The 25456-nt window shown below is 35.6% G+C and overlaps 2 long non-coding RNA genes across 2 annotated transcripts; one reads left to right on the forward strand and one right to left on the reverse strand.

The window, feature by feature from the left end:
- The first annotated feature begins 1011 nt into the window (after positions 1-1011).
- On the forward strand, positions 1012-9797 carry LOC148241977 (uncharacterized). The gene is made up of 2 exons (XR_015814020.1): positions 1012-1444; positions 9549-9797. It is a non-coding gene; the product is annotated as an uncharacterized LOC148241977 (long non-coding RNA).
- LOC148241978 (uncharacterized) lies at positions 1858-7838 on the reverse strand. Its single transcript, XR_015814021.1, has 2 exons — positions 3658-7838; positions 1858-2237 (listed from the first exon to the last, which is right to left on the reverse strand). It is a non-coding gene; the product is annotated as an uncharacterized LOC148241978 (long non-coding RNA).
- Positions 9798-25456: the final 15659 nt, after the last annotated feature.

Consider the following 25456-nt stretch of genomic DNA (forward strand, 5'->3'; position numbering starts at 1 on the left):
TCACTACCCAAAGTCATCAAAAGAGTTATGTTGATAACAGGTAGAAGAACTTAGAAATTGCAGTAGGGGATCACGTATTTCTCAAGGTTTCTCCAATCAGGAGAATCATGAGATTTGGGAGGTGCAAGAAACTGAACCCTAGATTTATTAAACCTTTTTAAATTTTAGAATAGGTTGGTTCTGTTGCATATCACTTAACCCTTCTACCCCAGCTTTCCAGCATTCATGACATCTTCCATGTATCGATGCTTCAAAAATATCACTATGATATAACTCATGTCATTTCTTATAAGCCATTAGCACTACAACCTGATTTGTCATATGAAAATATCCATTCTGCTTCCTTGACAAACAAGTTAGGGAACTACAATCTCAAAACATTCATATGATTAAAGTATAATTACATCAACATTCCCCCTCAAGGAGTGACCTGAAAAGTTGAGACTACCATGAGAGATATGTACCAAGGGTTGTTTTTGTAAATATAAAATTTAAAAAAAAAAAAATTAGCGAGGGAAGGGGGGAGAATATAACATCTAATGTTGTATTATTTTAAAATTTCAATAAATGAAGCATTTTGTATATTATGTGTTATGTTTTGGATAAATTAATTTTAATTTATTTTTTGCTTGTATTAAATTAAAATCTTACATATATACATATATTAAATCATACGGAAATAAAGGCAACCTATGGGAGCAAGAAAATTCCCCACCTGCGAGGTTTTTAGATATGTTCACAGACATGCGCAGATTTCACCTATCAAGCCTACAAGCTTGGCAGCCCACAGACGTGCATTGGAGTGTGTGTGTTAGCTGCATATGGCTTGACATATCTGCATGAGGGAACATCGAGTGCTTTGCCCATGAGCCGTGAGACCTTATCAGCTAACTGCTGACAACTTACCCACGAGCAGTGAGGAGTTGTTCCTTGAAAGTACTCATAATTCAGGTTTTTAATTTGACACCACTAACCTATCCTTTAGTGGCATTTTGGCAACCTAGTGGAAGAAGCCCAGCTGGCTAGGCAACTGTCAAGCTCTAACCTTTTTCCTCTGCTAGCTATTAGCCATTTATGGCCAGCAAAGACCCCGATGGAATGCATGTAATCCAATGGTGGCCTTTTGATCTTTAAATCCCTTTTAAATCTTCCTCTTTCGATCATTTTCTTCCCCATTCTATGTTGAGCAATTTTGAGTGCAAATTGAGAGAAATAAAGGGTGCCAATGAGCGAACAGAATTGTACCGAGGGGGAGGTCTGGGCATGTGTTGGAGAAATTTTCCTTCTGTTCTAATTTAGATGAGTCCTTTTCCTTTATAATTTGTTTACCTTTGATTCTTTAGCATCTAAGCATCCATTTTACAGGTCCTCAAGCAAAAAAACTGCGGCAAACTTGAAACTTGAAGCTTCTTTGCTACTGCATCAGTCATCGCGAACTACATAGGTAGGACCTTTATTTTATAGTAAATACCATTTCCATTTTCATTTTTATTCGCAATCTTAGGTAGTTAGCCATTAGAACATGTTGTTAAGAATATGAGAAATTTATTTTTGAAAGCTAAATAACTCTTAAGCCAAATCTAACTCGTATTGCTCCACGAGTTCTGCAATAGTTTCTTAGTGAGTTGCAGAATCGATTCTCAATCACAAACTCCTTTTTCCTTTGTGCTTTTGAGTCGAACATGTGATATTCTTTGAGGTAAGAGTAAGAATAATCTGGTTATTATATTTATGGATTATTAGATACACATTTGCACTGGTAAATTATTCAAAAATTAAAAGTATTAGTGTTTAAATTGGAATGGGTGAGTGAGTTCATAAACTGCATTTTTTATGATAATCTATAAATTATGAATGTTTTAAGGTTTTTTAAAGATGAATTTCTTGTTGGCCATAAGATAAAGCAATGTAAATTGAAATTGTAAAATAAAAATGGAAAGGAATCGGTGACACAAGCAAAAATTACTTCTGTTAAGCATGTCAGACACCAAAGTGCTGATGTTGTTTGGCACACATGGCCTAGCTATGTAGGTATGTGTAGGAGATGTCTTTTTTCGGGCACCTAGAACTACCGAGAACAGCAGAGTGAGGGACACTATCCAGCATCTATAAGTACCAAAAGGGTCCACATGGGTATCTGCGAACATCGCATACAAGGTGATATGCGCACACAACAGTGTAGGGGCATGTGAGAGTGCACATAATATGCATCAGCGTAGGTCCCAGGGGCTAATTTCCTACATAACAAGCCAGCGAGTCATGTTGACCCGTTTGACTTCCCAAGTACCTGATGGTAGGAGGGAGCCAGATAATAGAAAATAATACAAACGCTAATAACTAAATTAATATTGAAGCCAAAGAAATAAAATCCCCTCACATAAAAATCAAGATTCACTTTACACCTGAGGCTAATGGTTAGCTATCACAATGTGAATATATAAAATATAGTCATTTTACAAAAGAGCCATCAGAGCGCAAACATTATAAAACACTTGTAACTATCCTAAGGATCCGAGAAGGGATCCAGACAAGTTTTAAAGGGCAGCACATCATGTGCATCATTGCTTTTCTCATCGGGGGGGGGGGGGGGCACGGATTGGGGGTGAATTTCATGTAGACTCAATAAGGAAAACAATACTTGATAATAAAGTTGACTTACCTCATAAGCTTTCACGGATGAGCATATTTTAAGTACTTAGAGAAAATTGTCTTTCATCTTGAAAGAAACAAGTGACCAAGACATTATAGTGAAGACAAAAATAACATATAACATATTATGAACAAAGAAACAAACAACATCTACCTACACCAAGCATCTTCATTTCTTAAATGCTACTAAATCTATGTCTTCATTAAGTCTTTTATTGACCTTCATGCGAAGTCATTCTAACATATATCTACTGAGCATAGAGGGGATTCCCAACTACTGCTGTGAAGGACCAATTCGTTTCATTTTCTTCATTGGGGCTAGTTTATTTTTCATTTAGGGACAGTTCCATAACTTTTTGAGGTTAGTTCCATAACTTTCTGAGGTTAGTTCCATAACTTTATGAGGTAAGTTCCATAATTTTCTAATGTCTAATATATGTCCATGGTCACACTTTGCTACTGTGGCCCTACATATCATTTTGCGAGTCTATTCTAGTTAGAGGAAAAACACTGATCATTCATAGGGACTAGTTCACCAACATTTATTCAGAGGAGGGAGAAAAAGAAAACCCTCATAAATAACAATCTAATAGATTTTTATTTTTTTCTTTTATTTTCAGCACTCTTTTATGACCATCACGTTTCAGGTCTATCACATATTCATAGTTAATTTACATCCAGAGCCTGGGGGGACATCAATATATTTAGCCAAAGGCCCATTATTTCTATATTTGACCATTGGGGTATTCTTTGAAACTAGAGCTCTTTAGAACAGCTCTATTTGTCATTACCAAAGGTAGGACAAAGGGTCAATCCCACGATTCGTTGCCATATCATTTGGTTAAAAATTAAATATCAAACATCTAAACAAATCATCAAACAAGCCTAAATCGAAATAATTCATAAAGCAAGCATGGAGCTCATTTTGACAATTTTTTCATTTCCACCAAATTAATTTACTAAAAGAGCACTTAGAAATGTAAGTGAAAAATACCAATAATTCTTTACCAAAATTGAGTCAATTTAGCCTTTCAGAAGCGAAGAAAAAGCTTCTAGAAATTCCTTAAACAAGCTTCTGATTAACCCACTCTTCCTCTTCTCTCTCTAAAAAAATTTCTTCTCTTCCTCTCTCTAATTTTTGTGAAAGTTTGAAGAATTGGAAAGATGGTGAAGAATGGAGAGGAAGAGAGGTTTTTAAAGGGATTTGGAGGGTTAGATTCGCACCACGTGGCAGGAATCTAAAGGGTTAGATGGGGGCATGGTCGTGGGCCCCATGCAGCGAGCCGCCTGACGTGATGACTAGTCACATCAATTGGCAACAAGCTTATGCCAGTAGCCATGCAGTGCAGGCCTCACCAATTGCCTCGTATTGCGTTAATTTCCATTCCTTCCTGAAATTGTTGTTTAAATTAAATTATGAAAAATAGAAAAGGAAAAAAATTATTAATGACTGTGAAGATACTAGAAATTTAAGTACTAATGGGAATCAAATCACAAAATTTCTTATCCCATTTTATTATAAAGGTCTGGGGTGTTACAGCCTAACAAGCATAAGTATGCCAAGGGACCCTCACGAAAGCCCATTAGGCCACAGGCTGAGCAAGGTGGAAATATCTCTCGGTCTCTCGAGCAGTATGATATGAGTAGAAGGATCCTTTGAGAAAATTTTAAATTAAAGTAAAAATAAAATCTTAAATTTTAAAGTAACAATTGGAAAAAAATTGTGGAAAATTGTGAATTGCTGAGAATTGTTAAGATTATGTAATAAAACAATTTAAAATAAATAATTAGAAACCATTAAAACAATAAAATTGGAACAATAAAGTTTAATTAGTTAATTAAGTTAAAAATAATTAACAAATCAGAATTGAAAAGACATCACAAGCTTAGCTTGATTGTATATAAAATTCTTATCTCAACAAGATAGTTTGAAGAACATCTTACAAAACATTCACAATTAGCAACATATAAAAAGTAAATAACTAATATTTTATTAATACGAGAATCAAGTGAATACGACCTATGGATGACCTTTATATAAGCTTTCATCGTATATATTCTACTACAAATTGGAAAATAAAATCCTAACTAAATTTTTAACACAAGTTTATCTAGGAAAACATTAAAATAAAATTTAAATTTAAAAACTTTAATTAATAGAAGAACTCCTCTCTCTTTAACAGCTTGAAGTGTCCCACTCATGTTTGAATGTCCCAATTCATATAGGTTCGAATCTTCATTAATTAATTGATTTATGTTGCAGCTTCCAACTTGAAGATGATGAAAAATTCTCCTTATTGGAGTAAAAAAAAAAAGGTTGAAGAGTTTGACTAGGAGAAGGGGGTCTGGTTGAATATTCCACAAACTCTATCTTTTTTTTTTTTTATGAAATCAAATATTTCTTGAAGTGAAATGTTGAACATATGTAGATCTCTTCTTTGGAAACAAATTTAATCTAAAAGGAACTCAAAAATTGGAAAACTCAAAACACGTGATGGGAAGAAGTTGGACTTTCTCTCAAGTAAGGAATCCCATGTGGGTGGGACTGCTTTTCCTTCTCAAACTCTTACTCATGAGTTTTTATTCAATTAGAACTTGTTTTGCTGCTTCTTCTTATATTCTTCCTCTTATGTTACTTGTCTTTTTTTAGTAGGAGTTGAACTCTTCAAGATTCTAAGATAAGAAGTTAGATGAGGGATTAGTTTCCTCATGAGAAGAGGAATCATGCACGGGTGGGAGCCTTCTTTCTTGCTTCCTTTCGACCACATGTGTGGATGATGAGATTCACACATGGTCGAGGCCTTCCTTGATTTTTTGGGCACTTTTCTTGAACTTTATTGGGCCTTCAAACTTATTTCTTCACTAATTCATTATTAAACAAGGAGGTTGAAGGCTTGTTGAAGTTTCTTGAACCTTGATCTTATGATTGGGTCTATGGGTACATGATTATTGGGCCTTCTCTTTGGCAGACTCGTAGGAGTTCACGTGGAAAGAGGATTCCTCTTTTCTGTGAGGAATATTCCTTTTCCCATGAATGCAGGCTTCTTCCTGCTTCGTAGGCATGTATGCGAGGTCTTCTTGTTCTGACATGCGCATGCGGCTCTTCTTGTGGGGTACACACATGTCGTCTTCTTCCTTTGCAACTGTATGTGTGTGGGTAACAATCCTGCAAAATTTTTACAGCTTATGGGTTGATGCTTGTGTCTCTGAAAATTTTTTTTCTCTCTACCTTGGATGACATCATCCCCTTTTATTTGAAAAGATTGCTCCTCGAATCTTCACCTACATCAAAATGAAAAAGATCGAAGATATTAAAAGTAGCAGACACATCATCCTCACTTGGGAGATCTATCTTCTAAGCATTGTCATTAACGTATTTTAAGACTTGAAATGATCCATCACCTCTTGGATCCAATTCAAATTTTTGTTGTTTTTATAAAATCTCTTCTTCTGTAAATGAACCCAAAACTAGTAACTAGTTGAAACACAACTTTTTTCTTTCCTTTATCAACATTGCGAGCATAATATCAATTTTTCTTCTTGATATGCTATATGACCTTCTCGGGTATGTCTTTAATCATCTCAACTCTTTATCACCCATCTGTATTTGTAATTTCCTACAAAGGTAAAGGTGTTAGATCAAACAAAATCAAACGATTAAAACATTATCTTGAAAGGTTGAAGTTGTTTTGCCACTTCTTCTTAGATTTTCCCCTTATACTAATTGTCTTCTTCAAATAAGAGTGCAACTCTTCAAGATTCTAAGAGAAAAAGTTGGATGAGGAATCAATTTACTCATAGGAAGAGGAATCCCCAATAGTACCCTCCTTTCTCGCTCTCTCTCAGCCACATGTGTGGATGATGAGATTCACATATGGTGAGGCATTTTTTAATTTCTTGGGCACTTTTCTTAAACTTTCTTGGGCCTCTAGACTTATCTCTTCACTAATCCATCCTTTAAAAAAAATGTTGAAGCTTGTTGAAGTTTCTTGGACCTTGATCTTGTGATTAAGCCTATGGGCATTATGATTCTTCTTCCAAGGTCTCTAAGTCAACCTTCTGGAAAGTTCTTGGACTATTCTTGATGTTGAATTGATGTAGGAAGCTTTCTTGGGCCGAAAATATCATTCTACTTTTTAGTGGATTTAATGGAACCCACATGGGAAGAGGATTCCTCTTTCCCTCGGGGAATATCCCCTTTCATACGAGCACAAACTTCCTCCTGTAGCATAAGCATATGTGCATGATCTTCTCTTGTGGGTGTGTACATGCATGGCTTTTCCGATGCGAGTGTGTACATATTGTCTTCTTTTCATGCAGCTATGTGCGCGTGGGTAAAAATCCTGCTGGATTCTTATAACTCGCAGTATTCTTATAGCTCACGAGTTGATGCTTGTGTCTCTGAAAAATTTTCTTGTTGGCTACTTTGGATCACATCATCCCTCAATTTTTTAAAATGATTCGTCCTTGAATCTTTACCTATATCAAAAGAGGAAAGATCAGTATTTTGTGCAAAGATGAAGAACATAAGTTTTATTGCTGATTAGGAAAAGATTTCTGAACACACTTACTCCAGCACCATTCATGTTGTTTCAAATCTTTGGCACAAAAGATTTAGGTGCTTTAATTAGAGAAGTCTCTCAAATATGAAGTAAAAGGAGATCATTAAAAACATGCTTGTAGTCATTAGTGAAATTCAATTGTGTGAAATATGTAAACTTGGTAAGCGAACTAGACTACCATTTTCCAAAAGACAAACACAAAGAGCCAGCCAAAAGCTTCAACTTATCCACACTAATGTTTGCGGTCCTATGAAAACAACCTCACTTTGTGGTAGCAAATACTTCATCCTTTCCATTGATGATTATACTAGGATGTGTTGGATTTATTTTATTAAACTCAAGAGTAAAGTGTTTGGTAAAACTTTAAGGCCATAGTAGAAAATCAGAGTAGTCTGTTGATTAAATGCCTGAGATATGATAATAGTACTAAGTATACATCGAATCAGTTTATTGAGGATTGTAACAATGTAAACATAGTTCATCACTTTACCACACCTGTAACACCCTACAAACCTTCGCGCTTAAATTATAATTATGAACCCCTATTTATTCGGGCCCTAAAGTCGCTCAAATTCTTTAAATTGTTTCGTAGTTTTTAAATTTTAATTAAATATCATATTTTGTAAATTAAATTTGCATTTTTAATTTATTTAAATAATTTTTAAAGTTTATATTTTTAATATTATTTTGTCGTAGAAATTTTATTTTGTTATTTTTATTTAAAAATAAATTTTCAGGAAAAAAAAGACGGAGAAAAGGCAAAAATCACCTGCCCGCATGGGCATTGCACATTGTGCTCGCGTGCGTGCAGCCAACATAGGATGTGCCCATTATGCGCATGTCCCACTCACACGGGGCGCGAGGCCTGTCTGTACGCGCGTCCCATTGTGCACAAATTGGCACAGTTCCATCCGCCCTGTACGCGTGCATCTGCGCTGTAGGCTTGCGTGATAGGCCTGCACGTATGGGCTTGTGCACTGTAGGTCATGCGCATGGCAGGATAGGGCGGTGCGCTTGTAGGCTAGGGCATCGTGCATCACCTTGGGTGGTGTGTACCACCGATTGGGCGACAAGCCATCGCTGTCTTAGGCAGTGTGCTGTCGTCGCTTGGGCGACGTGCTGCCATCATTTGGGTGGTGTGCATCAATTTTTTGTGTCGTCATCATGTCGCGTCATCTGTACGTCAGTCACATCCTTCAATTATCGCATCACTCCTTTCCAATTAACTTTCTCTCTCCTCACCAAAATTTTCCACTTCGTGTAAATCTGATTGTCCCCATTTTTTATAAATAGGGACTCTACCTTCATCATTTCCTCATCACTTCTATTCTATTTTTCTATCCTCCTAGAGCTTAGAGAGAGAGGGAGTGATCTAGAGAGAGAAGGAGAGGAGAAGAAGAAGAAAAGGTGTAGGAAAATTTTAAGGTTTCGGTAAGGAATTCAGTATTTACTTTTAAACATTTTAAGGAGTATTTCTAGAGTAAAAATTATGAAGCTTGAAATTATGATTTGCATGATTGTGTTTAAATGTCCAAATGAAGTAAAGTTTACTTGTTATAGCATGTTATATGATCGCATATGCACTTGATGATTTGCATGTGATTTTAATGATATAATTCTTATGATCAATTACTAAAATATAAAAAAGAGATTAAGCATGAAATGGTATGAAAGATATGTATTTGTATTGATATGCATAATGCATCAAGTATTTCGTTAGGTTTTTTATCTTTGAGGAGTTTATGTTTTTCCCCCATCTGGTATGAAAAAACGTAAGAGGACCACTCTTGTGGATGACGGTGTACTCTCTGATAAGAGTTGTGACGCAATATATATGCAGGGGTCACCTTTTGGCAAAGTACGACTATGGCCATAGACTATTTGATAGGATCATTATGGTTAGCATGACCGTGGTCATGGATCGTGTCATGATTTGGCAAGCCGCAAATGTGCTGTTGGTTTAGCAAGTTATAAATTATTGTTATATCTGATCTGGTCATTCTACATGGATAGTTGAAAATCCGTATCCGCCCCTCAGTAGATGGAAATTAGAATGACTTAGCAAAGTATGATATGAAAATTTGTGTATATCATGATTTATTTGATTTTCTCTATTATCAACATGATTGATTTGATTGAAATGACCATGATATGATGGATATAATGTTTTCTTTAATAAACAAACTAGTTTCATAAATTAAGAAAGGACCCTGACATGACTCCTGATGGTAAGTGTTGATGATATAGTTATTCACTTTTAAAATCTTATGATGTTATTTAAATACTGTTTTTCTTATTAAGTATGTAGAACTCACACATTTCTATGCACCCCTCCAGATGAGGAAGATAATGAGGAACCGATCGCTGACCTATCCCCTGAAGTCTATGAGGATTCTATGAATCCACAAACCTTGAGTGCAGGACTTGTCCTGCACTCTGATGAGTCCATTCACATGGTGAAAGAAGTGGCCCTTTTTTCATTTTGATATTTTGTATTTTGTTGTTACTTCTGACCTCAGTTATATGTGTAATTGGAACTCATATATTTTGTAAGGGATTTGTAATAATTTGATTTGTTGCATACAATTAACTATTATGTATTCGTAATCTGTTTCTGTATTTGGTACCCTTATTCCTTAATTTGCATTTGAGATATCACAACACCATACACACCACAATAAAATGGTGTGTGTGAAAGCAATAATAGAACAATAATGGAAATAGCTAGATGTCTTTTACTTGAGAAGTAGATGACAGACAAACTACAAGCAAAGGCAATCAAATTTGTGGATTCTCTTCCCATTAAGGATACAAGGACCTTGGATGACATTTACCAAAGGTGCAATATTACAATCATTGAACCTACCACCTATGTTAAAGCTCATGATTCTCTAGCATAGAGGGGAGCAATAGATGCAAAAATGGAGATGATCAATAAAGATAAAACATGGCAGCTGGTTAATAAAGATCACAAGGTAATTGGAGTTAAATGGGCTTTTAAAACAAAAATCAATCCAGATTGATGCAGAAGGGTATGGGTAGGATGGAATCAACTCTTATAACCCACACAACGTATGCAATATCAAAATTTAACTGCCTAGAAAATTCCTCTCTCAACTTAAATCTACTATGCCTAATAGGCATGCATAAACAAGAAGTAGGGAAAATAAAGACAAGGAAAGTAAAAATGCCACAGACTTACCAATAAGTTGATCCCCCGCTCCTTGGCTCAAATAGATTTCTAAAGACTTTTATTTCTTGAAGAACTTGAAGAAGGTAAAAATGTTAGTAAAATGCTAAATGAAGCAGAAAATCCTAAGTTTTCACTTTTATTCTCAACTCAAAATGTATTTGTGTTTACAACCTATGGATAAAGGCCTATATAGAGGCTTTTTTTTTAGATAATCCTAAAGAGTTACAAACACTTAAAAAATAATACAATAATATTCTATCACAATGTAGAATTTAAATTAATTGATTAAATAATCCTAAAGGATAGAATTTACATAAAAATAATGTTAAAAAATATTAAAATATGGTGGAACTATCCCATGTGTTTTTCATGTAAAACACATGGAAAAATTAATTAAAACATGTGAAAAATGAGGAGGTGGAGTCCAAGATAGACTTAAGGAAGTGGAGAACCGAGTTGCAGGATTGATGGAGTGTGCGGGTTGACCCAGAAACATCACGCGGTTTGTGTGGAGTGGGTCCATAGTTTGGACCAGCGTGTTGGGTGTAGGCTAGCTAAGCGTGCGCTTCGCTTGATTGCTAGGTGGCCGTGCATCAGGCCAAATAGGCCAGTGTGGGCATGGTTGGTTTCATGTGTCGGGTTTGCAGGACCCATGTGTGGACGTTGCTATACATTTGGGCACACAGCCCAGGCGTGTGCGTGCTTATGGGCATGGGGTGAGCAGGTTGGCTCGTATACCTGACACATGTGCGGGTGGTCTCATCCGTGCGTTAAAAAAGCTGCCCACGTGCCGAGGAACATTCTTGCCTCCTGTTTTCTTGTGGGGTATATGGTTGCTTAGATTTGTGCATCATAGGCTCTCGAAATACCAATAAACATGGTGGCCAAGTGTCTTGTACGTGTATTGTGACACATGTATACCCTATGGGTGCCCATACCCATTCAACATCTGGACAATTCTTTTGGTTCGGGATTTTTGGGCCGAATAATCTTTGGCGGTGAAGCCTATTATCCTATGGATTTTTTGGCATCTTTTGATGTCTCATCTTCCTAAGTTGGGATTTCTGTCCAGTGGATTCTACCTTCTTATTTGAAACTTGAATAGAAATAAAGTCAACTAGAGTACTCTTACTTCAAAAATGCTTTCTTTCATTCCTGAGAGGTCGTGAGTGCTAGTCCTCTTCCTGCCTTCCACTAGTTTAGGCATGTCTCCGGCTGCTATCACATCATCCCCCCTTCTTTGAGAGGGTTGGTCCTTGAAGATGTAGTGATTATAAATTTTTCATCTACGATTAAAGAGGACAAAGGGTTTACTAGGCAACTAGTGGGATACTCAGATTATTTTTGAAGAAAGAAATAACTTTTGGTAAGTCCAAACTGTTGTCTTTCTCTTCTTGTCTTTTAGTGAACTCTTTATATGACTGCTTAATTTTGAGTTGATATTTGTAGGCGTCCCTCCTTGAAAAAGGCATCAAAACATGGGTGAGGCCTCCCATTCGGATGAAGTACTGGCTTTTTTACCTGCATGGCTAACATCTCGGCCATATTACCATGGCCTTCCTAGAAGTAGGTAACGCTTGCATGGGAACCACATCGCATAGTATCTGGTCTTTATAGTTACTAATGGAAATTAGAGCATGTACCTATTTGGCGACACTAATCTCTTCACTGTCATTCAACTAATGTAGCTTGTAGGGGCTAGGATGTTGTTTACAAGTTAGCCCTGTCTGATCGACTAGCCAGGTGCTAGCAATATTAGTATAACTACCTCTATCAATTATCACACTACAGGCCTTTCCTTTGAGTAGGCATCTAGAGTGAAAAATGGTTTCCTTTTAATCATTGTCTTCGGGCTTAACTTGTATGTTCAGTGGTCGTTGAGCCACAAACACATCTCCTTGTACTAGTTGAGCGATACTTTCTCTACTTGCGCCCATTGATGGTTGGTCTTCCTACTCATTACTATTCTCGCGATCACTAACAATATCTCTGTCACATCATTACATGATCGAGCCATCTCTTCCCTTAAAGCTCCTTGCACTAATTCCTTCCATTGGTCAAGTAGATATTGGAATTTTTGCATATTGCGAGGTAGTTCGGTGAGTTCTCCATGAAAATTCATTGTGAATAAAATCTATAAGATAGGTTAGTGGAAAATAACACTCCCTCGTAATCACTTGTGTTTCAGCTCTCAACTGTCAACACTCAAGTTTCACTACCAAGTTGAGCGTTGAAGTTAGGATCTTCTTTAATTGAGTTCCAGTAAGCTATAAAGAATTTGCAAAATTCCTAGCAGACTCTAGAAGCACAAAATGTGCATGCACTGAGTGTTTTATGCAATGCAGAATGGAGGATGCAAATAAAATGTGAACACAAAAGTTTTCACTCTCACCATAGTAGATGACATAGTCTTCCACTCGATGGTTTTCTAACAATCTATTTAGGCAGTTAACCTACTTTTGTTATGTAAAATGCAAACAACACGACAATTGCCTTATGGGGTGCAATTAGAATTTTTTTATTTTAATTTAAATTTTTTTTAATAATAATAAAAACACGAACTACTTGAATTATATGGATAAATATGAATTCAAGTAGGTGCAGTACGAATTAACGACTAAAAATAAATTTTGAATGTTAATTAATTCATAAAATGCTAACAACAATAAATATACTTTTAGGTTTTAGGAGCTTAAGCTTTGATACCAGATGACGTACGGGGTATGGGGAGGATCGAATACACTCTTATAACCCACACAACATATACAATATCAAAACTTGACCGACTAGGAAGCCACTACCTCTACTTGAATCTACAACACCTAATAAGCATGCATAAACAAGAACTGGGAAAAATAAAAACAAAAAAAGGAAAAACACCACAAACTTACCGATAAGTTAATCTTCGCTTCTTGGCTCAACAAGACTTCTAAAGACTCCTGCTTCTTGAAAAACTTGAAGAAGGTAAAAAAATTAACAAAATGCTAATTGAACAAGAAAAATCTAAGCTTTCACTTTTATTCTCAATTCAAAATGTAATTGTGTTTACAACATATGGGTAAAGGCCTTTATATAGACTTTTCTTGGGATAATTCTAAATGGTTGCAAGCACTTGAAAACTAATAAGATAATATTCCATCGTAATCTAAAATTTAAATTAATTAATTAAATAATCCTAAGGGATAGAATTTATGTTAACATAACATTAAATTAATATTAAACTATAGAGGAGTTATCCCATGTGTTTTCCATGGAAAACACATGGGAATATTAATTAAAACATGTGAAAAATAAAGAAGTGGAATCCAAGATGGACTCAAGGAAGTAGAAAACTGAGTCACGGGTTACGGGTCGGATGGCGCGTGTGGGTCAGCTCGATAGCATCACACGAGTCGTGTGGAGTGGGTCCGCAGTTTGTGCTCGCACGTTGGCCGCGGGCTTGCTAGCGTGTACACGGTTGGTTCCACGGGTAAGGCCTATGGGCCTTGTGCGTGGGCATTGCTATGCGCTAGAACGCATGGGCTGGGTGTGTGTGTGAGCACTTGCTTATTCAAGGCATGCAGGTTTGCTCGCATACTAAGCATATGTGCGGGTGGTCTCGTTCATGTGTGGAAACTCCATCCATATGCCAAGGAACCTTCCTACCTCTTATTTTCTTACAAGGTATACGGTCGCTTCGAATTGTGCATCACAAGCTCTCGAAATACCAATGGAGATGGTGACTCAGTGTCATATACACACATTACGATACATGTGTGCCCCCCAAGTACCCATAACCATACAATATATAGGCTATTCTCTTGGTTCAGGATTTTCAGTCCGAATCGTTCTTTTGCGATGAGACCTATTATCTTGTGGGTTTCTGGCATCTTCCAGTGTTTTGTCCTTTTAGGCTGGGGTTTTTGTTTGGTGGATTCTACCTTACTATTTGACACTTAATCGGGAATAGAGTCAACTGTGTACTCTCACTTAAAAAATGCTTCCTTTTGTTTCTTAGGAGGTCGTGAGTGCTAGTCCTCTTCCTTCCTTCCACTAGTTTAGGAATGTGTCAAGTTGTTATCGCATCATAAATGGATGAATCTATATACACAAGGCCAGATTTCATAAAATGTTATGGTCAACAATATGGAGTTGATTACTAGGAGACTTTTACAATAGTAGCAAGGTATGATACCATCAGACTTCTCATTACTCTTTTGCTGCTTATAACTCTTGGAAGATTCATCAACTCAATGTTAAGTCAGCTTTCTTGAATGGATTTCTTGATGAAGAGATTTTAATAGAGCAACTAGATGGATATGTTGTTAAAGGAAAATAGAATTATGTGTACCTACTTAAGAAGGTCTTATATAGTTTAAAACAAGCCCCTCAGGCTTTGTATTGCATAAGGTAAGATAGGACTCTGACGTGGCCTAATGGTAAGCATTAATGATGTTATTATTCACTTTTTAAACCTTATGATGTTATCTAAATAATGTTTTCCTTATTGAGCATATATAACTCACTCTTTCCATGCCCCACCAGATGATGAAGATAGTGTGAAATCGTCAACTGACTTACCCCTTGAAGTTTATGAGGATCTTGTGGATCCGCAAACCTTGAGTGTATGATTGTTTCCGCACTCTGATGAGTCCAATAGTATAATGATAGAAGTGGCCCTTTTTGTATTTTGATATTTTGTATTTTGTAGCCACTTATGGCCTAAGTTATATATGTGTAATTGGAACTCATATTTTGTAAGGGATTTGTATTAATTTGCTCCGCTGCATATAATGTTTATCATGCACTCATAACATATTTCTATATATGACACCCTCATACCTTAATTAGCATTTGGGATGTCACAAATGGTATTAGAGCAGTTATGTGGACCAAATCCCTTACAAGTGAGGTTGTAGGTAGAAAGACCCTTAGGATATCTAAAAAAATAAATCATCTTTTCCAAATTAGATCACCAACTCATGTCTTCCTTTCTTTTGTAGGAATGACGTGAGGAAGACCTTCCATAGAACCTACTGAAGGACTCGAGACCCAAGACAATCAAATTAGGGCTGAGTTTATCAAACTTTTTTGAGCTATCTAAGGACTGACCACAGCTGTAGGACATAACCAAGTTAACCTTTGTCAACACCCTATCGTGCAGTACCAAACAATTGAGAGGTCCATCTCTCCTAATATAGCAGAGTTTAGAGAACTTAACCCGTCACACTTTAAAGGTGGCCCTGACCCCTTAGTAGTAGAAGTCTGGATCTTTTAGATATAGAAGCTTTTCTATGTCTTAAACATAATTGAGGAATAAAAAGTTCCTCTAGCAGACGTTTTGCTAAAACGGTGAAGTTGAACACTAGTGGCGACTTAAAAAGGAAGTCCTGCCTACCCTACCACATGGGAAGTTTTCATGGATCTGTTCTTTGATAACTTTTTTCCAGCCTATTCTCGAGAAAAGGAAGAGGAATTCAGGACCTCTGCCAAGAAAATCTGACGGTTGCCCAATATGCAGCTCGATTTATCCAACTATCTAGGTTTGCCTCTCTAATGGTCACCCCCGAAAGTCGTAAAGTTAGAAAGTTTTTGAAAGGCCTTTGTGCTGATATCTATGATGGGGTTGCGATGCTAAGACCCAGCTTGTATGCCGAGGTGCTAGAACATGCCCAGTTAGCCGAAGACTTCATCTCGGTTAGGCACTAATGCATTGTCTGAGTTCATACCCAACAATAACAACCCCTATAACCTAGAAGAAGATTACCTAAACCAGTAACTAGCCACCTCGATAAACAAACCTGAGTTACCTTTTCCCCAACCCTACCTCCACCTACTGGAAAGCCTGCCCGACCCTTCCAACAATGTCAGCATTGTGGTCTTTCACAAGGTGACCTACCCTGTCGACGTATCAATCATGCTTGCTATCGGTGCAGAAGCACCCAACACCTTATAAGGGATTGCCCTTAGTGGTAGAAGGACGTGGCAAGACCTGTAGCCCAGGGACGTGTGTACCACCTAGACGAACCAGGTGCGCTCTCCACTCCTATCCTTATCTAGGGTATGCTTTCTATTTATGATACTTTTACCAAGACTTTGATCGAGACAGGTGCTCCTCATTCTTTTATCTCCTGTGCATTTGCTTGTAAATTTGATACTAGTCGTGAACCTTTAAAAGAAATATTAATTGTAAAGACTCCCTCTAGGGAATTACTAGAAGCTCACTATGTATATAAAGATTGTAAGATAAAGCTTCAGAAATAGAAGTATTTATAGACTTAATACTCTTAGATTTTTCAGGATTTGACGTTATTCTGGGAATGGATTGGTTAGAAAAATATATAACAATTATTAATTGTGAAAGTAAAGTTGTAACATTGCGGTCCCCATGAACGAAATAAAATCTATTTTTTTTGTTTTCTAACAACTGAAAAAATAGGAATATGGATGTTGATCCTGCTGTGTATTCCATTCCCATTGTGTGCAACTTTTAAGAAGTTTTTTCCATCTAATTTCCTGATTTGCCTCCCCCACAAGAGGTAGAATTTTCTATCAAATTGCTACCTAGATCCCAACCAATTTCGAAACCTGCTTATCGCATGAGTCATGCTAAGATCACAGAATTGGAAAACTAACTTTTCGAGCTTCTTGGCCAGAAACTTATTTGCCCGAGTCACTCCCCTTGGAGTGCTGTAGTATTATTTATGAAAAAGAAGCTCAAAAACTGTGCGTGGCTATCGAGAACTCAATCGAGTAACAAAAAAAAGTAAGTACCCCTACCTCGAATCGACAATATTTTTGACCAATGACAAGGAGCCACGGTCTTCTCGAAGATCGATTTGAGGTCGAGATACTACCAGCTGAGAGTCAAAGAAAAAGATATTTTGAAGACAGCTTTTTGGTGTAGATACAGTTTATATGAGTTCAAGGTCATGCCGTTCAAGTTAACAGATGGCCCTGTTGTCTTCATGGAGCTCATGAACAGAGTTTTTCGGCATGCACTAGATCAGTACATCATCATGTTCATTGATGAGCTCCTAGTATAGTCCAAGAGCCGAGAAGCACATGCAGTCCACCTGTCTGAAGTTCTTGGGACACTTCGTCGAAACCAACTATTTGTTAAACTTAGCAAGTGCTCCTTCTAGTTGGATTGAGTTTCCTTTCTTGGCCATGTGATTTCAAGTGAAGGAGCTATCATGGATTCGGTGAAGGTTGAAATAGTAATAAATTGGAATCTACCTACCAATATGTTTGAGGTACGTAGTTTCCTTGGCTTGGCAGGTTACTGTTGGCAATTCATCAACGACTTTTCTATGATTATTGCTCTGTTGACTTGACTCACTCAAAAGGGCATACTGTTTGTCTGGAATTACGAATGTAGTGAAAGCTTTATGGAATTAAAATGTCGTTTTACCTCTACTCCGGTGTTGATCCTCCCTGACAACATTAAAAGATTTCAAGTCTACTATGATGCATCTCATATTACCTTGGGATGCGTTTTGATGTAGCATGGTAGAGTGGTCGCTTATGGATCTTAATAGTTGAAACCCCATGAGCGGAACTACCCTACTCATGACCTTGAGTTGGTGACCATCATCTTTACATTGAAGATATGGTGCCATTACCTGTTCGGTCAGACCTTTGAGACTTACATCAACTATAAAAGTTTAAAGTTCATCTTCTCGCAAAGGGAGTTAAATATGAGACAGAGACATTGGATGGATCTTCTGAAGGACTACGACTGCAAGATCGTCTACCATCCTAGTAGAGGAAATATGGTCACTGATGCACTGAGCAAAAGGAATCCACATGTTAGTCCAAACCATGGCCTCCAGTTGGAAGTTAGTAGAAGCTATGCAGTTACTCTGCCTCAGCTATTATGGCAATGGTATCTATTTTGCTTAGATTTGAGCCTTGCCTGATCTTTTTATGAAGATTTAGGAAGCTCAGTCCATAGACTAGGAAATCATAAAGAATTTAAGTAATTTCTCTTCTGACGAGTTTCTTGATTTTAGACTCTCAGACAATGGATTATTTAGGTTTCAAGACTGAATTTGGGTCCCTGTCATTGTCAAGACGGATGTTCTCAAGGGTGCCCATGCCTCCAAACTATCCATCCATCCCAGGAGTATCAAGATGTACCAGGACCTAAAGCATTAATACTAGTGACCCAAAATGAAGAAGGACATTGTTGACTATGTCTCCCGATGCCTTACTTGCTAGAGGATTAAGGTAGAACACTAGAGATCGGATGGTTTATTATAGGGCTTGCTAATTTCAAAATTGAAGTGGGAGCAATTAACCATTGATTTTGTCACGGTCTACCCAGGACCTATTCTGGCCGTAATACTATTTAGGTCATTGTTGATAGACTGATCAAGACTGCCTATTTCTTGCCCATCAGGACCACTAACTCCACCAGCAAATTAACCTACCTTTATATCGATAAAATTTTTCGACTCCATGGTGTCTCCTCATCCATTGTGTTCAATCGAGATCCTCAATTTACCTTCTACTTTTAGGACAGCTTCTAAGAAGCTCTTGGGTTTGGATTGTATTTCAGGATTACTTATCCTATCCAAACTGATGGTCAGTTGGAGCGTACTATTCAGACGTTGGAAGACATGTTGTGTGCTTGTGTCCTTGACTTTGGCGATAACTGGTATGAGTATCTTCTCCTGTGTGAATTTTTTTATAATAACAGTTATCATTCCATCATCAGGACGGCTTTGTATGAAGCCCTATACAGTAGGCCCTACCGTTCTCCCACTTACTGGAGTAAAGTCAGAAACTAGCGTTATTTGGGACCGATCTTTATCTAGGAGATTATTGAGAAAGGCACAATCATCTGTAGGAACTTGGCTATCGCCCAGAGCAACCAGAAGAGTTACGCTGATAATCGTAAGAGACCCATGGAATTCGCCATTGAAGACCAAGTCTTCCTTAAGGTTTTTCCCTATAAGGGAAAAATGCAATTCGGGAAAAGAGGGAAGTTGAGCCCTTGTTATGTGGGACCTTTTCGGATCATGGAGTGTATTGGACTCGTAACGTACTGCCTTACTCTACTCGAAGAGTTTGTGGATCTACATGATGTTTTCTGCGTCTTTATGTTCAAAAGGTACCACCTATCTGGTTTGGAAAGAGGTGATAGGACCATGCCCTGTGGATTAGGGTGTACCCTCTAGTGAGAGCGGTAACGTGAATATAAGTTAGAGGTCACCTTTGCCTAAGTACTATTGTGGCTATATAATATCTAATAGGACCACTATGGTCAGTATGATCGTGGTCATAGTCGTATCATGGGTTGGTAAGCTTGAAATGTGCCTGAGTAAAATGCCGTTATCTATATTTGATCTAGTCATTCCACATGGGTGGTTAAAAATCTGTATCTGTCCTCAGAGATGGAAGTCAGAACGACTTCACGAAGCATGACACGAAAATCTGAGTATTTCATGATTTATTTGATTTTCTCTATTGTTGAGTGTGATGTTTGATTTTGATTATTGTGCTTATGGTATGATCTTTCCTTAATAAATAAAATTATTTTCATAAGGTAAGATAAGACTCTAACGTGGCCTAATGGTAAGTATTAACGATGTTATTATTCATTTTTTTAAACTTTATGGTTATCTAAATACTATTTTTCTTACTGAGCATATATAACTCACTCTTTCCATGCCCCACAAGATGATAAAGATAGTGTGGAATCGTTAGTTGACCTACACCTTGAAGTTTATGAGGAACCCATGGATCCGCAAACCTTGAGTGCATGATTGTCTCTGCGCTCTGATGAGTCCAATAATATAATGATAGAAGTGGCCCTTTTTGTATTTTGATATTTTATATTTTGTAGCCACTTCTAGCCTTAGTTATATATGTGTAATTGAAACTCATATATTTTGTAAGGGATTTGCATTAATTTGCTTCGCTGCATATAATTTTTATCATGCACTCGTAATCTATTTTTGTATCTGAGACTCTCATGCCTTAATTAGCATTTGGGATGTCACAATAATCATTTTAATTAGTTTAGTTTCAACAGAAGTCAAAATAAAGTAACCTTGTATACGAAATCTTGTGGCAATCATATCTTAATTGTCTCTCTTTGTGTTGATGAGATGCTAATCACAGGAAATCAACTTAGACTAATCCAAGAATTCAAATAATGAAATGCAAAAAGTGTTTGAGATTATTGGTCTTGGAACTATGAAATACTTCCTTGGAATAAAAGTGTTTTAATCTAGCCATGGCATTTTCACATTACAACAAAAATATGCATCTAATATCCTAAAGAGGTTTAAAATGCAGGATTGTAAACCAATGGAGACACCTATGATAACTGGTATCAAACTAAGTAAGAATGATGACTCTGAGAAAATGGATGAAAGCTTGTATAGAAGCTTAATTGGTAGCCTTCACTACGTGACAACAAGCATAACTAATATACTATTTGTTGTAAGTGTTCTTTAAAGATTCATATATTCTCCAAAGTAGACTCACTTCACAACTACAAAACATGTACTTAGGTACATCAAAGGTACCATTACTCTCGGTACATTCTTCCCAAAATCACAAGGAGAGGCCTTGAAGTTGATTGGCTATACTGATAATGGTTTGTGTTGATGATTTAAAAGGCACTTTAGGGTACTTATTTTCTCTAAATTCAAGTTTTTTTTACTTAGAGCACAAAGAAGCAAGAGATAATAGCTCATTCTACTGCAAAAGTTGAGTATATCGCTACTGTCTCTACTGTCAACCAGGCTATCTGGTTGAGGAAGATGCTTAAGGATTTGATACATGAGCAAGCTGAAGCAACCAAGAGCATGTGTGATAAAATTTTTGCAGTCTCAATTTCAAAGAATCCAATCTTTCATGGACGCACCAAGCATATCAAGATTAAATTTTATTTTATTATAAACATCCAACAATCTAATGAAGTGATGCTTATTCACTGTTCATCTAAAGAATAGCTTGCAGACACTTTTACCAAGCCACTACCTAAAGAAAGGTTTGTAACTCTCAGGCAAAGGATTAGAATTTGTCATCAAAATGCTAAGAAGGAGTGTTAGACAGTTGGCATTTTAATGCCAGCACATATTTTTACTATTTTTATCAGTTTTTTAATTTATGGTTTTTTTTTAATTTCTCACTTTACTTTGTCAAAACTTAGTTGCTGATTTTTTTGAAGTTAGTGGCTGCTTATGGCTTAGACACTGATAGCATGTTCTTATCAGTTTTATCCACCATGTTTAGTGGGAAGTTATTTGAGAAGTTAGTTATTTTTCTTATCTATAAAGTTTGTAATCAATGAAATGAAATTATGCTAGAATTTTATCCCTTTCTTAAATTTTAGTTCTTCCAATTTTTGTTTTAAGTTACTACTATTCTATTTTACAACAAATATGCTCCTACTTAGTATATTCATGCTTTAAGTGAATTGTTGGCTTCACTTAGCCCAGTGTTTGTTTGGGTCAATCTTGGGTTTTTTAGGGAACCTTAAATCACTTTGATTTTTCATTTCAATTTTTGAGTCGTTAATGAACCTTGTAGATGGAAATGTTAAGTCTACAAATTATGCTCTTGGGCTTAAATTTGATGTTTTGGGTCTTGTAAATGAAATTACTATCTCTATTATTAAAGAACTTGTGTCATTAAAGATTTAAGTTAATGGATTTGCTGGAGAAAGCTGTCCAGATTTTGAGCAATAAATGAAGAAGGGTCTTTATTGATTATAATCACCATATTTATATTTTCACAAATTTTCAAATATTTTCATTATATTAAACCCTTTATTATTTGATCTCTTTCTATTGTCATTTTAACTTGGCATTAATAAATTCATTCTGAACATACAATAATCCTACTAGTATGCTAATACTATTTAAATACAATTTCATTTCCTTACAAATAATACGCCCAGTAACATGCATGATATATGCAATTTTAGTACGTTGCCTGATAATAACTATAATCATATCTAATACCCACATTATATACATGTAATATACTCATCATAACACATAAATGATAATTCTTGAGAGCACATGCATATGTGCGATGTAATTATAAGAAAAATATTTAGTAATCAATGGCTCTCCAGCATATAAAAACTTATCATAATTTCTATAAGCCTAATAAAAGTTATATATAAAAATTGATCCAAATGTGCACACCCTATAAAAGAAATTCATCCTACATTTTACACACTTGAAAAGGAAAAGTAAAAAATAATAATGATTAGTTGTACTATATATATTATAGGTAATAAAATGAAGATGAATGTGAGAAATTAATTTTAGGAAGTTATTTTGATTAAATAGAAACATAAAGGGATAATTAATTATAGATAATAAGATCCATGCATTTTTATGTCAGCTTTGGACATTATATATTTACAAAATCTATAGTATTCAATTAAGTAGATATATTTTACTTGAATGTCACTGGTCAAGAAGCATTTCGCTTTTACTAAAAGAAAAATACATAAATTTTGGATATAAACAAAAAATGTTCATTGATAAAATAGGTAAGATATTTTTCTGTATTAGTATAAACCTTTTCTTTATATCTTGTGCGAATTAAAAAAAAATTGAATATTGTATATGTATCATTAATTAAATTATAAATGTATTACTTAAACATTAAAATTAAAAATTTACGTAAAAATACATAAATTTTATAAAATTTTCATATTCATTCACAATCTTCTTAAATTAGATTTAAAATATCAAATACATTTTTAGGTTTAGACAAAAAGGAAAAAAAATGAAGAATCCATCCAAGGTCACCATCCTCAATTTATATGACCATTCACTACTTGATTAATCTCCAGATATACATCTCTCTCTCTCTCTATATCTATCTCTCTGTCTGTACAACATGTTTCATATAAAAATTGAAAGCCCAGAACTCATTGGTGGCAAAATATAGCCGTATATTGAACAACATGCAGAAGAAGGTGGATTAAATCCAAATTCAAACACTAAAGGATATGAAGCATCCAACATCATCGATCAAGTATGAGCAATAATTGGAGTAAGTATAGAAATATACATATATGTGAAGGATTTAATAGGTTTTTTTTGTCTCAACTTATCAAAACTCTCCATCTTGAAATAGAAAAGGGTAAGGGAGTTGAGAACGAAGATCCAAGAAGAAGAGAATGAAAAGAAAGCACAGGGATTGTTGCGATTAGTGGTGGATGTTACAGACTTTATACTTTATGAGATCTACCAAGATAAGCCAACTCCCAAACGAATGAAGCAAGAAGTAGAAGGGAGTAGTTCTCAAGTGCCAATAGAAGAAAGGAGTACTGCACAGCCAGCAGAAAAAGGGAGTAGTTTTGTAGTGCAGAAAAAGGTAGGCAGGCCAAGGAAAAATAAGGTGGATGGGAAACAAGGAAGTACTCCAGTAAGAAGGAAAGTTGGCAGGCCAAGGAAAAATAAGGTGGATGGGGAACATGGAAGTACTCCAGTAAGAAGGAAGGTTGGTAGGCCAAGAAAGGTGGTGGATGGGAAACAATGACTTCTTCTCTATGTTGCTTTTGAGTGTGTATATATATACGTATGATGGAAATATCATAGTCACCATTAATTTTGTAATACTAAAATATTTTATTTATTTTTCTCATATTCTTTTTTGTTGTGCAGGTGGATGTGTAGAGGAAACCCAAGAAGAAGATGGAGAAAGAAATGACTTCATTAGTGAGTGGAGTATGCATATTATATATATGTATAAAAATAAGCTGTTTAATTAGAAATACATATACTAATTCCTCACTATGTAAGAATTGATAGTTTTATTCCTAAATAGATTAGTAGATTTAACTTAGTTTTGTGTCATTGTGTAGATGATGAAGTCTTCGGAGACAATATTCATGGATTCTAAAACGAATGACATAAAAAATGAAAATGATTCTACTTAAATAACTCATTTAACCTAATTATGTAATGTTATTCGTATGTATATATAAAAGAAAGTTACACTAACTTATCTTTTTTATACTAATAGATGATAGAGGAGATAATAGGGAATGAAAAAGGAAACAGAAAGAGGGTCGAAGAAGAGGTTGATCCCATTGTAATTAAATTAACTATTATACACTATACATTTATAAATTTTACAGTTGAAATAAAATTTGTTTGTTATTTCTATAGTTGATGGTGCATTTCTAGTGGAAACTGATACTTGAACTAAAGGACAAGATAACAAAAAAATACTTGGTAGGTAAAGATCGATAAATATTTAGTTATATATGATTAAGCTACAAATAATATAATTTTTGTTCAGGAAGCAAAAGGAAATGTTATTCTTGATGAGGCACACAAAAATATGAACAAGCATAACTCAAAGTTTGAGGCAAAAGGTGTTTCAAAATCTATCATAATATGAAAGAAAAAATGTTGGAGCCTAATAAAAAGAATTCTATAGAAGAGTTGTTCATGATGATGTTGCAACAATCAAATAAAGGTGTTGTGATCAATGACGAAGGTGACAAAAGAAATAATAATGAGGAGTAGCAAAAGATATACATCAGTGATCTTTGTGGAAAATCAAAGAAGGATCTTGAATCTTTCTATCAATCTAAACCTAGAACCATCTTTAAGTCTCCCTTAACTCAACAAATGGGTACATATATATATTTCAATCTAAACTTAAAACTACTAACACTCATACATTGCAATCATGTATTGTGTATATATTACTTTTGCTCCTACCTTTAAATGTAATGGACGTTTAATGTTTGGTAATAGATGAGGGAAGTAGCATGACGAGTACCGAAGAATTTATCATACCAGAAAATGAAAAAAACAGTCAAGGTATTAATATATTTATATATATATACATAGTTGAGGTGATATTTGTACACATATATCTATGTATATGCACATACTTAAGTGTTTTTCTTTTAAATATAATGAGTTTTGCTGTTTGGTAACAAAGAAAGAGAAAAACATGATTGGTAATGAAGAATTTATCATACGAGAAACTGAGAATGACAATCACACATTTTTACATATGTCATAGCATAGATTTTCCAAATTTGAACTCTTGTGTTTGATATGATTGATTA

Source organism: Carica papaya, chromosome 8 (genome assembly GCF_054855325.1).
Source record: "Carica papaya isolate Zhongbai chromosome 8, ASM5485532v1, whole genome shotgun sequence".
NCBI lineage: Eukaryota > Viridiplantae > Streptophyta > Magnoliopsida > Brassicales > Caricaceae > Carica > Carica papaya.